The sequence below is a fragment of the Schistocerca gregaria genome, chromosome X (assembly GCF_023897955.1).
Source record: "Schistocerca gregaria isolate iqSchGreg1 chromosome X, iqSchGreg1.2, whole genome shotgun sequence".
Classification (NCBI taxonomy): domain Eukaryota; kingdom Metazoa; phylum Arthropoda; class Insecta; order Orthoptera; family Acrididae; genus Schistocerca; species Schistocerca gregaria.
The window spans coordinates 742,888,993-742,903,259 of NC_064931.1; the positions used below are offsets into that span (position 1 = coordinate 742,888,993).

At 42.1% G+C, this 14,267-nt stretch overlaps 1 protein-coding gene and 1 non-coding gene across 2 annotated transcripts in view; both read right to left on the bottom strand.

Moving 5' to 3' along the window:
* LOC126298275 (trimethyllysine dioxygenase, mitochondrial) overlaps positions 1-14,267 on the bottom strand; it is a 499,530-nt gene that overhangs the window by 392,621 nt on the left and 92,642 nt on the right. The window lies entirely within an intron of this gene.
* Trnap-ugg (transfer RNA proline (anticodon UGG)) lies at positions 7,597-7,671 on the bottom strand. Its single transcript has one exon. It is a non-coding gene; the product is annotated as a tRNA-Pro (tRNA).

The window sequence follows — 14,267 nt, forward strand, 5'->3', positions numbered from 1 at the left end:
GGAAGTCGTATGACAAAGCTCTTCCAACATTGAAAGCTGCGTGCAGTGTGATCAAAAAGTAAGACAAATTTTTAAATTTATTTAAAAATTGTGTTATTATATATCTGATTTCCAAATCTTTGTCTTATTGGTACACATGTTCCTAGTGTATGTTTGCATTTTCAGCTGTTTTGAAAATGTAGTTTACTGTTGACGGTCGAAAAAGTTAAATGGGTTTTCGAGTGCTCGGCGACCTTTTAATTTCGAAAAAGAGGAATCAAAGAATTTGGATTAAATCTTGCTTGAAAAAAGGAATAAAGTGTAGTATCTGATTCAAAATGTTTACTGTGGCTTTTGGCGCAATTACTGTGAGTAAGGTAAGTGATTACGAGTGGTATGAACGTTTCAAAGAGGGTCGGGAAGATGTTGAAGACGATGACTGCCATGGACACCCTGTCACATGTTGGACCTTACTATGAAATCACCTGTTTTCTGAAGGTCCTCGAATGTGAACCTAAGGTCATATGCATATTTGTGAAATTCTGTTTCGTCTTCGATAATAGAATACTGAAATAACTTATTTCTACACTCTACAACAATACATAAAATATTAACTGATAAACAGTCAGAATATCTTTTTAATGACAGCAGTGCGAAATTATCTGGTTGGGAAGATGACGAATTCTCGTTTTTGACTGAAAATTCTCCTATTGAGTTTGACGAAACTACCTAGTAAACAATAACGTTAAGGTGTCGTGCCAGTAGCTAAGAGAAGAGGACGTCTTTGTACAGTGAATTCCTCTACCAGTGAAGATGTAGCTGCTGTAGGAAATGTGAATAAAAAGCCAAGAAGATCTGTGCTGCAGTCAATTTCAGAAATTACGTTTTATAATGTTGGAAAACTGCCAAAATTTGTTGGGGCAAAGAATGCCTCAAAATGAAGGAAACCTGGCTGTAGTTTCAAGATAAGAGACATCTGCGTCGATTGTGGAATGTACATTGATCAGCGAGGACATTATGACCACCGACCTACTCTCGATATAAACCCGTACATGTGATAACAGCGTCACCTGGCGAGGAATGTCAGCTATTAAGACACACGTACGGTGCATGAAGTATCAGTGACTTTGCTGTCCCCGGATAGAATGGTGAAGGTGCGCGATCTATCTTAGTTTCACCGAGGGCACATTGTGATGGCCAGGAGGCTGGGCAAGAGCGTTTAGAAAACTGCACGACTTCTCGGGCGTTCGAGGAATGTTGTGGTGAGTGTCTTCAACACATGGTGAAAAAAAGGTGAAATCACATCCAGACGTCGTGGGTTTCGGCGACCACCCCTCATTACAGATGACGGACGTTGTAGGCTGGGCAGACTGGTAAAGCAGGACAGGCGGCGAATTGTGGCGGAACTAACATCAGACTTTGATGTTGTACAGATACAAGTATGTCTGAACACACGGTGTACCGAACAATGTGCCTCCACAGCTGACGACCCACGCATATGCCAATGTTCAAACCACGACATCCACAACTACGACTGAATTGGGCATGTGTCCATCAGCACTGGACGTTGACGCAATGGCATAGCGTTGCATTTTCTGATGATTCCCGACACCTTCTTCATCATGGCGATGGGAGGGCGTGAATCCATCGTCTCCCAGGGCAACAGCTCCTTAATACCTGTACTGCGGGACAGAGACAAGCTGGTGGTGGCTCCATTATGCTCTGAGGAACATTCACGTGGGCATCCATGGGTCCAATGCAGCTCATTCAAGGCACCATGACGGCAAAGGCGTGTCTCACACCGGTTGCAGACCACGCATACACCTTCATGACGATTACGTACCATGACGGCAGTGGCATCTTTCAGCAAGATAACGCGCCATGCCACAAGGCCAGGAGCGTAGTGGAGTGGTTCGAGGAACACAGTGGCTAGTTCCAGCTGATGGGCTGGACCCCCAATTCACCAGATCTGAAGCCGATTGAACACATCTGGGATGTGATTGAATGTGTCGTCAGGGCTCATCGTCCCCTTCACGGAATTTACGGGAATTAGGTGGCTTGTGTGTGCTGATGTGGTGCCAACTCCCTCCAGCGACCTACCAAAGCCTCATTGTTTCCATGCCACGAGGCGCCGCTGCTGTTATACGTGCCAAAGGTGGACATACCAGCCACTAGGCAGGTGGTCATAGTGTTCTGACTGATCATTGTATCATCACCTGCGAACAGTCTTAAAGAGCTTCCGACGTTGTGTATTATGGTATAAGGGATCCGCGGTCACCAGTGGCTCGTTACAGGGTAATAATGTATATACGACTTATTCGATTTCCTACTCATTTACCTTTTTATCTGTGATGATACTATCTCAGCATTGTAACGGCCTGGAATATGCCATAACCAAGCTGTACAATACAAACACAAAGCAACGTAACAGTCCTCAAATGCAGTGGCGGCTCGTACAAAATTTTAATAGTGTGCTACAATATTACAAAAATAAAAATAAATCAAATTCACAAAAATATACGAGGGTTGGAACTTTAATAGTGGCAACTACTTATATACAGCTTATACAAAATAGATATATGTTTCAAAGTTTTACTGATCTTCAAAATAGTCGCCAGCATTGTGTATAAACCGTTGCCAGCGATGTGAAAGTCTTAGCAGTGCCAGTTGTGTTGACAATTCGAGCGGCGGGGTCTATTGCCCGACGAATTTGTAGCAGTTCTGAAGCGAATGCTGTGAAGTATTTCCTTCAGTTTAGAAATCGAGTTGAACTTACGGGGGCTTAAGTCAAGGGAGTGTAATAGGTGGTATAGCACTTAGCAGCCCCATCAGTCAAATCAGTAACAGCTTACACTGTATGTGCTTGAGCACTGTCCTGCAAAATGATGGTGAGGTCCTGTAGAAAGTGTCATCACTCCTGTCTCTAAGCGGGTCGTAGGTGTTCCAAAAATGAACAGCATAGATACAGAAGTGATGACACTTTCTGCAGGACATGACCATCATTTTACAGGACAATGCTCAAGCACGTACTGTGCAAACTGTTACTGATTGATTTGACTGATGGGGCTGCAGAGTGTTACACCACCTACTGCACTCCCCTGACTTCAGCCCTTAACTGATGATTCCGAATTGACTGACTCATTGCTGTGCTCAGCGTTGCCTCCGACTTTGCTTCAACGGATGGAAAAGTGTTGAATTTTCTCCACTCTTCATTAAGGTAGTTCCTTCACTTTATCCCATGCTTCTGCTGTTTGGAAACCAACACCACGTAAGTTGATTTCTTTCCACACCTTCAACATAGCCTTGGTACTCGTCATCACACTCGTCCATTAAGAAACAAGAAATGCATGCCACAAATGACATCTAATTGGGTACAAAATATCCTGGTCCGTGGACTGAATCAGGGCTGTCACATTGGGTGGAAGAAGAGTGCTTGTATACCATCGGATTTTAGAGTCAAATTATAAGGATGACAGGGAGCATTGGCAGTGATAAGGATAGCTTTCAGTGGAAGCTCTTTTGTTGAAGCTGGAACAAATGTTTCGGGGAATGGCGGAGACAATATTTCTCTCTCCATCCACGCTTTCTTCTGAAAACAATATTGCGCTGTTGGCGTAGTTCTGTTCCTCTGTTGGGATTTCCTGTCACCATGACCGGCAGTTTATGAGCTCTATTTGCGTCACGACACACCATTAATGGTACGCGCTTCTTCTGTTTTTTTGTTTTCAGGAGCTTCCTTCTCGCTCTTAGCAGCTAACTTTTTAGAGCAAAACATCTTATAAAAAAGGCCCGGTTCATCAGCATTGTGCAAAGCATGAGCAGTTTTATCTTCTTCCTTTATCATCTTCCGTATCTTGTTTGCAAACTCGTCTGCGTCTTTTGTCGTTAGCTGAGCGACTTTCTCCGGTGACTGGTACACTATGCGATCAAAAGCATTCGGACACCTGGCTGAAAATTACTTACAAGTTCGTGGCGCCCTCCATCGGTTATGCTGGAATTCAACATGGTGTTGGCCCACCCTTAGCCTTGATAACAGCTTTCACTCTTCAATATGGGAAGCAAGAAGGTGCTTAAAACATCAGTGTAGGCCTGTGCTGTGATAGTGCCACGCAAAACAACAAGGGGTGCTAGCCCCCTCCATGAAAAACATGATCACGCCATAACACCACCGCCTCCGAATTTCACTGTTGGCACTACACAGACTGGCAGATGACATTCACCGGACATTCGCCTTACCCACACCCTGCCATCGAATCGCCACATTGTGTACCGTGATTCGTCATTCCACACAACGTTTCTCCACTGTTCAGTCGTCCAATGTTTACGCTCCTTACACCAAGAGAGGCGTCGTTGGCATTTACCGGCGGGACGTGTGGCTTATGAGCAGCCGCTCGACCATGAAATCCAAGTTTTCTCATCTCCCGCCTAACTGTCATAGTATTTGCAGTGGATCCTGATGCAGCTTGGAATTCCTGTGTGACGGGCTGTATAGATGTCTGCCTTTTACACATTACGACCCTCTTCAACTACCGGCGGTCTCTGTCAGTTAACAGACGAGGTCGGCCTGTACGCTTTTGTGCTCTATGTGTCCATTCACGTTTCCACTTCACTATCAGATCGAAAACAGTTGACCTAGGGATGTTTAGGAGTGTGGAAATTCCGCATACAGACGTATGACACACCCAATCACCCGACGACGTTCGAAGTCCGTGAGTTCCGCAGAGGGCTCCATTCTGGTCTCTCACGATGTCTAATGGCTACTGAGGTCGTTGATATGGAGTACCTGGCAGTAGGTCGCAGCACAATGCAGCTAATATGAAAAACGTATGCTTCTGTGTTGTCCGGATACTTTTGATCCCGATGCCGAACACTATGTCGATTTTTCCAGATTGACAACCAACTTTCGCTTGCTGCAAACAAGTTACTACCATCGAGTTGTCTGTTAAATGCAACTGCTGTTTCCTTTCTTATCGGGTCACTGACGGGAATTCCTTTACTGTGCTGTTGTATGAGCCATCTACAAACAGCTACGCCCAGTTCTTCATTCGCACTCATTCATAGAACCTTCCGTTTCTGCACCTCGCTCTCCATTTGAGTTGAGAACTGTCGGATAACAACATGTTTTTCTTGATCTCATAAGCACTTGTTCGTCCAACGTTGTATTCCGCAGGAATGTCTTTCTGCAAAGAACCTCGGTTCAACTTATTTACAATGTCGAGTTTCTCTTTGAAGTCGATCATACCGTGTTTTCTCTTAGAAACCCTGCTACTAAGCTGCAAAGAAAGGCACAGTTTGAGTTATGTATAATATTGTTTAATATTGTTGCGGTCGATAGTTAATTGTTGTACACATCATTTCTGCTTGACCGACTAGCGGCCAGATTACTGGCAGTGAGAGGCCGGACTACTGACGGCCAGATTACTGATAGTTTAATTTACTTAATCAGCAACGAAAACTTAAGTCCATTCGTCGCTGTTTTCTGCTTCAGAATTTATCTGTAACTTTGAAGATGAAACCCTCAACGTTGGTTACCATATTCTTCTCAATGGAGAGCATTGCGAGGGCATTAAGTCGTTCGTCTGACATGGTATTCCGAAGAAAGATCTTGGTCTCCGTCACAGATGAAAAACATCTTTCAGGTTCAGCAGTTGTCACCTGTGTTGTCGCTAATGTTTTCCGAAGGTTTGGTATCTGAGAGAAGCTATCTTGCAGAATTGGAGACACTGCTTCAGCGATATTCCTTAAGTCTGGTCGTTGGTACAATACCGAGAGCTCTGTCTTGGTTTCTCTAACGTGGTGGAAGCCTGGACAGCAACATTAAATTCTGTCTCTGGGAAACGTCTTGAGTATTCGTCCAACTTTGAGGAATCCAGCAGCGTTGCTGCGTCTACATTATATAGGACTAGGAAACGACACGGACTTCTCTGTTAATCCTACTGCAGACTCTTTTTCATCAGAACGTCGACAAAAACTTGTATTCTGGCGCTTGCTCTGACAAGGGAACCTCCCCATCGCACCCCCCTCAGATTTAGTTATAAGTTGCCACAGTGCATAGGCCTTGAAAAACTGAACACAGATCAATCGAGAAAACAGGAAGACGTTGTGTGTAACTATGAAAAATAAGCAAAATATACAAACTGAGTAGTCCATGCGCAAGATAAGCAACATCAAGGCTAGACTGAACTCATGAGCGCCGTGGTCCCGTGGTTTAGCGTGAGCAGCTGCGGAACGAGAGGTCTTTGAATCAAGTGTTCCTTCGAGCGGAAAGTTTATTTTTTTGTTTTCAGACAATTATCAAAGTTCAGGCACTCACACATAATCATCTTTGCTGTCCAAAATTCCAGGACATGTTCAGATTTGCTTGGACATATGCAGGATTTGACGCTCTACACACGGAAAAATTTGAAAACGTTAAAAACATATGTTTTGACAGAGCACAGGGAAAAGTGTGCTACTGTGAAACTGTTGGGTTCATTTGTTGCAGTTTATGTGACAAACTCTTATGTTTTCATCACTTTTTTGGGAGTAATTTTCACATCCACAAGAAAACCTAAATCGGGCAATGTAGAAGAATCTTTTTACCCATTCGCCAAGTGTACAAGTTAGGTGGGTCGACAACATATTCCTGTCATGTGACGCACATGCCGTCACCAGTGTCGTATAGAATATATCAGACGTGTTTTCCTGTGGAGGAATCGGTTGACCTATGACCTTAGGATCAAATGTTTTCGGTTCCCATTGGAGAGGCACGTCTCTTTCGCCTACTAATCACACGGTTTTGCGGTGCGGTCGCAAAACACAGACACTAAACTTATTACAGTGAACAGAGACGTCAATGAACGAATGGACAGATCATAACTTTGCGAAAATAAAGAAAAACTATTTGCTCGAGGGGAGACTTGAACCAAGGACCTCTTATTCCGCAGCTGCTCACGCTAACCACGGGACCACGGCACTCCTGAGCTCAGATTATCCTTGATGTTGCCTATCTTGGCATGAACTACTCAGTTTGTATATTTTGCTTATTTTTCATATTTCCACACTTCTTCCTGTTTTCTCGATCGATCTTTGTTCAGTTTTTCAAGGCCTATCCAGTATGCCAACTTATAACTAAATCTGAGGGGGGTGCGATGGGAAGGTTCCCTTGTGAGAAGTGGCTGTTGCTGAGAGTGTGGTATCAGAGTCGTCGATGGAGGCCCTTCTATTATTTGAGCCGTACCGTGTCGACAGGTCTTCTGCATGCCATCTTCGCCTGCAGCGGAGGGCCTGCCGTTTTGCCGTAAACGAGTGGCAATGTGTAGGTGAGTCAGACGGTGACAGGCTGCGGAGCAGGAAGGGCTCTTCACGCACGGCGTGTTGTGATCTGAGCCGTGCGAGTTCTCTATCGGACGACTGGACTTCAATATTCCGCTTCGGGTCGCGTATCCGAAAATAAGTTTTCTTCCTGGCGGCTACGGAGGACACGAGCCGACCGAAGCTGGCCCTGCTGCGAAAGTCTGTGGTTGCGTCGCCTTGGTTAAGAGGGAAGCTAGACGTCTTAGAACTATTAGAATTATATTAATACCTTCGGCTGATAACGGGAGTTGATATGTATCAACGGGGAGAGGCGAAAATGTGTGCCCTCACCGGGACTCGAACCCGGGATCTCCTGCTTCCATGGCAGACGCTCTATCCATCTGAGCCAGTGAGGGCAGAGAGGATAGCGCGACTGCAGCGACTATCTCGCGCACGCCTCCCGCGAGACCCACAATCTCACCTTGTATGTCCACACACTACATTCGTAGCGTCCCACCCCAACACACTCGTTACTCGTGGAAGACATTCTTACCAAGCCCCGTAAGAGTTCGGGGAATATGTGGGCATCTGCACAGAAGAAGGTCATGGCCGGTGTTGCCAGAGCTATACAGGGTGAAAAGTATTTAAACCGACAAACTCTGGGAGGTTGTAGGGGACATCAAAACAAATATTTTTCCCTAATGTCATTTTTTCCAATGGCGGTATTTAAACAGGTAGAGGAGGATTTCTCTGACGGCAAATTAACTAAACCAACAAACACTTTTCCAATTTTTTATGTGCAAGAGACAGCACATTAACACAATCCAATTTCAATTACAGTAGATTTTCAAAAATGCCTCCATTGACACGTAAACAAAGGTTACACAGTCGGATCATGTTCTGTCTGACACGGGTAAAAACCCCAGGAGTATCCTGAATTGTTCCTGCTGCTGCTAATATCCGGGCAACCAGATACTCTTCTGATGCAACAACAGATGCGGAAACAAGGTTGCGCATCTCTCCCCAAACAAAAAAGTCCAGAGGAGACATATCTGGCGATCGAGCAGGCCATGGTACAGGACCACCTCTGCCAATCCACGTTTCTGGGAACCGTCGGTCCAGGAATCGACACACACGACGATTGAAATGCGCCGGCGCCCCTTCATGTTGGAATCACATGCGTTGTATTGTAGGGAGCGGGACGTCTTCCAGCAATTCTGCCAATGCTCTGGCGAGAAAATTGTAATAGTGCCTGCCATTTAATGGTCTAGGTAGCAAATACGGCCCAATTAAACAGTCCCTAACAAACCGACCCACACATTAACGAAGGAGCGCATTTGATGAGCGCTAGTAACTGTGGGTTATCCTCACTCCAAACATGCGAATTGTGCATGTTGAAAACTCCATCACGCCCGAACGTTGCTTCATCGGTAAACAACACAGAGGATGGAAATGTAGGATGCATTTCACACTGTTCCAGGTATCACTGCGAAATCTGTGCTCTGGGTGGATAATCAACTGGTTCCAGGTTGTGGACACGCTGTAAGTGAAATGGACGTAACAATTGCTCTCGAAGGACTGTTCTTACATTCGTCTGATTCGTCCCCATGTTACGTGCAACTGCACGAGTGCTGGTTGAAGGATCAGTCTCCACATGCTGCAAGACAGCTTCCTCAAATTGCAGCGTTCTTCCCGTGCGACGGCGTCCCTATCCAGGTAATCTGCTAAATGACCCGGTCTCACGCACACGTTGGTACACAGCAGCAAAGATCGTGTGATGCGGGATACGGCGATTAGGATATTGTTGTTGATAAACCCGCTGTGCAGCTCGTCCGTTGTGCGCTACGTAGTACGCACCAACCATATCAGAGTACTCACTACAGGTGTATCGCTCCATTAGCAAACAGAGACAATGCACTACTACACTGGAGGATAGCAGTTGCCTACAACTGAAGAGTGTAATACGGCTTCCACCGGTTTAAATAATCCTCATAGGAAAAAATGACATTAGGGAAAAATATTTGTTTTGATGTCCTCTACAACCTCTCAGAGTTTGTCGGTTTAAATACTTTTCACCCTGTATACTTATATGGATATGGTGTCTTTCGGACATGTCCGAAAGAACAGACCCCATATCCATTTAAGTATATCTTAGAACTATGGTGAGGTGTCTTCCTTCTGTTGAGTGAATTTGGGGACAGTGTGAGGTTCGCAAAATGTTCCTTTCTATTGTCGCGGTCTGCTTATACGCCTTACTCACCTTCACGACTATTAGAACTCTGAATATACCGACTCAGTCTTCCTGCTTGCTTAACCCCGGTCGTTGGTACGTCGAGTGCGAGTTCAAGAGGCCTGTACGTGTTTGTACAATTTTACACTCGTATAATAAAAATTGTATGTACCAATTTCATTATAAATAAATAAGTAAATAAATAAAATATAATAAAAATTGGTACAAACAATTTTTATTATACCAGCGTAAAATTGTTACTTTCTGTAATTAAGACATATTGTGTTTTTACCTTCTTATACATGATAGCTTTGTGGACTTTGATTTAAGTTACCTCATTTATATTGCTGTGGGCGGCTTTGATGCTTGCTAGTTAACATGTTAATTCTGGGAGACAAGGATTCGTTCCAACACAGGACTGTTTTTTCAAAACTCGATAAATTCAACAGATACAGTCTCTCATAAAACGAATTTTTGTGTTTTCACCTAGATATATATATTAGAGCCTCTGAATTTTTACAAGACTTCTAGATCTCAGTGACATTAATACAGCGTTGTAGTGAAATATATTAATATTTAATTTTGATAACAGTATATTAAGGTGTGATTTTACAGGTTTTTTTTCTTCAAAAGTCGGTAAATGCTTACAGTTATTGCTGATATCAGTTTTGCTGCCTTCTTTAACTCCGTGTATTTTTCCCACAACATAATTTATGTGCTGTAGTGTTTGTTAAATGGCTGCATTGTTATAAAATGCATATTTTTGCTTATCTTATACAGTTTTTTTTTTATTTATGGTTTTTGACTTTATAGAGAATACAAACAGTAATAACAAAAATACAAAGGCATAACACAATAATAGCAGTGATAACTATTATAACATAATTATGTAGCTTATATCATCATCAATACTACATCAAGTAAGAGTCCGCAGTTCGTGGTCGTGCGGTAGCCAGGGCTCCCGGGTTCTGATGACTGGGTGTTGTGTGCTGTCCTTAGGTTAGTTAGGGTTAAGTAGTTCTAAGTTCTAGGGGACTGATGACCATAGATGTTAAGTCCCATAGTGCTCAGAACCTTTTTTTTTTCAAGTAAGAAATGAATAATACTATAAGTGTTCCGTGCGACAATCACATTTTTGTTAAGTTTTCCCTCTTACATCTATACATTATTCGCCTAGGACATCTTTAAAACTCCTTTACATCATCTGGACTTTCAAAATACTTTAGCACGGCAGACAAATCTTTTCTTTACGTATCATTCTTTATTTTGATAAAACTGTACATGTTAGTACTGTTGGATGGCATGGTTGCTTTCGTCTCAGGATGTCAGCTTGTACTCAAGAGTTTGTATCACTTACTGACACAAGGTGGCTCTCTGTGCAGTTATATTTTTTTATTTAATTGCTAATGGCAATGGTTACTTCCTTATGAACCCTTCCTGTTGTGTCGCCTCGTCTCCTTTCCTTTGGCAACTTGCTTCTTTGATGCAACCTTTTTGCTAGATAGGATACTATCCTTTCACATGCCAGATACTCCTAGGAAAGTGGAAGCACAAATAGGCACTATTTCATCATTCCTTTTTTTAATGATATATTTCACTGTCTCTGTTTTCTTCCTTTTTGCATTCTGGGTGTGCATTACTCTGCGCTGAGGTGAAGAAATATTAAGAAATTTGAACAGAAACTTATCTTATTCATTTTATTTAATAATGTCACGTAATGATGAAAGTGGGAAATATCTTCGTAGTAGAGATCAGAAACTTGGCAATTTTTGATTCCTATAGCTTTGGAAGGCGAAACCTGAAGGCCATGGTTGCATTTAATGATTATTTCTTGCTTTGCGTTTTAGGTCGATGTAAGCTCTTCTTGAATTTGGATTTTCTCCCATCGGAACATTTCCACTTGCAAAACATCTTTGTAGACGTACACGTGACCGTCAAGTGAATATTTGTGTTAAAGTAAACTGCAGGTTTTACGACGACAATGAAGTCTGGTTGCAACCCTCTTCCCACCAGTAAAGATTGTTACAACAATGTGTAACAGTGCTTAAAGCAACCAGTATACTCCATTATTGTTAACTGCTTGCTGCGGAAAGAGAGCGGAGACACTAGAGAGTAATTATATTACATTTGTCAACTTTTTCAGTAACTGTAAGAATGCATGTATCGCGTTTGGTTAAAACCTTGCGATTCGGAGTGTTTATACACACAGCAGTAGTCGAGTTTTGGTAAAACTTGGTTGAGGGGTTGATGTAAAAGGCCAACATTATGTCATTATCATGCGTAACTCCATTTTTATTCCATTTTATTTATTTATTTATACTTTTTTTGCATTTTAAGGTACTGTCTGCTACTGTAACCCATATTCGTTTGCCAACGGTGTGCATCCATTCATATCTTGTTGACTCTCCGTCCCATGTGGCGGCCCATTGCTACGATTACGCCATCAGGCTTTGTTTTGAGAATGAATTGCTGTTGGCGGTCAAATCTTCTCTCTTCATTGAGATTTTGGTGTGTTTTCAGTAACAAAGCCCCTATTGTTTCTTTTGTTATTAATGCTGCAGGCCATGGTTTCTGCCACTTTACTGGTATGCGGGTGTGTAGCTACACTCGTAGCTATATTGTGTTCAGTTCCATGACTGAGGGGTTAAAGATCATTTACAATCTGATTATTTGTTGAACTTAAAGACCCTTTTTCATGTCAGATGATACTAGCAGTTAATAGCGCTTTACGTATAATTCTCGATCATCCGGGAGGTATCTATGTCTGATCTACGATGAGTAACTACCTGGCTGCAGCCAGTTGGATTCGGAGGTCAGGGTTGAGCTGCCTCTTGATCAACAGTACTCGCGTGAGTAAAAAAAAAAAAATTACTTGATGCAACATTGTTGCATTGGTTTTCTTCTAAATTATGTATTTTTTGAAATTGTGTGTGTGTGTGTGTGTGTGTGTTTTGGGAGAACTGAATGTAAATTTTGTCATTGTTTTAGTACGTTTTCATTCCTTTGGTCAACAGTGTAGTGGAACATTCTGTGATACCAGGCAATAGTAAATCAGTGAACAGGCTGTCGGAAAATACGAGAAGGTGAATTGCTAAGTTGTTTGTGACACGCAAATATTTCTTTTCGTTGCTGTCGTTTTGAAGCATAGATACATTATTAAATTTTTGCGTCGTCCTTCTGTCACATAAGATTGTCCAAAAACAGTTTTCTGTCTTAATGATTACATGGTATCTCTTTATAGGAATTGAAACTTAGTGATAGTGATTAATTTTCATAGAAATGCAACATTTTTTTGCCTCTGCGGTGCGAGTTGTTGAAAGTATTTGCTTCCATAACTGTGATAGTGAAGAGCAGAGCTAATTTTTTGTCTTTGAACACATATTTTCGTAACCATGAACAACATTAGGTTTCCTATATTTTTAACAGTACACTGTCGGTCAGGGTGACAGTGTATTAAAGTTATACTTGAATCCAAAGCAAACACTGCAGCACATGTCCGGCGGTGTGCACATTTGTGAAACTTAACTTTTGAGACTTCTTATTGTTCTTAATTTGTTTTTAATTAATTGTTGAAAACTTACAAGTAAATTTTTCTTAATAGGTTTCATTGATCTTTTAAGCATATATAGTTTAATAAATATTTTGGTCACGTTTGATGTTCAACTCTTACTTAGGCCTTGGCCTCTCCCTCCTAGACAACCCCATGCAGTAGCTGTGTACTATTATTAATAGTCTGCATGAGACGAGATACCGATACCTGCAACTGACTGTACATGATCTACACGCGAGGCATTACTTTTTGGAAGAATACCAGCCATTAGAAAAATGAATCTTATAGAATGTAGCGGACTGCTTGACAGCCCGTTTGGTCGGATAGCGATTTTTCTAGCAACGACGAACATTCCATTAGCAAGGATTTATTCTCGTAATCACATTTGTGGTACGTGATTTAAAATTCCATCTAATACCTAGCCCACTAGTAACCCTTCGTATCGCAAATGCCTCTAATGTGGAAAGTCATTCCGACGATCTTGAAAAGAAGGTCGAAAAACCTGACGAATTTTAAAAGAACACCGTTGTAGAAGCAGTGTGTTCCATTGTTGAATTTAACTGCGCACATTACAATGCACACAGTTTTGCCTGCACGCCATTACAGCTGCATCATTGCTTGTTTATGCTATAATTTTGTGTGGCATATCTTTGAACAAACGATATATAGCATTCAAAATACATCTCAGAACATCAGCATTATGTCCTTGAAAAATCCTCAGAACATTTCATTTGGCGCACTGTTCTTTTCATAGTGCAACACTAATGTTGTAACTGTGTCTTTTCGGAAACATCTATTGTTTCATTTGTCATTGTAACAGCATACTCAATCCGGTTTATATCTTTCCAGATAACTTCACGGCATGTTTCCAACATACAGTCCAGCAGCTGATTTTGGATGGATTTTGCAATCCTCTTAAAAACCTTTCACCATCTACGTGTTCTTTCACTGCGCTGTCTATATCAGAAATTAAGTCTATCAAATCCAAAAAGACGCCTGGATTTTTCAGTGTTTCTCTCTCGTCGTGCCTCTCAAAGCCAGTTCAAAAATACCACAGAATTTTATACAATCAATAATTCTAGAGAGCACAGATATGTTTTTTCTACCTGCTGATTGTGTTTCACTATGTCACCATATAGGTGCGAGTTAATATTGTCATTTTATTACGTGTAGCTAATGTTCTACGATCAAGTATGTTGTTTGTGTGTTTGTGTGTTTATGATTTCCGCTATG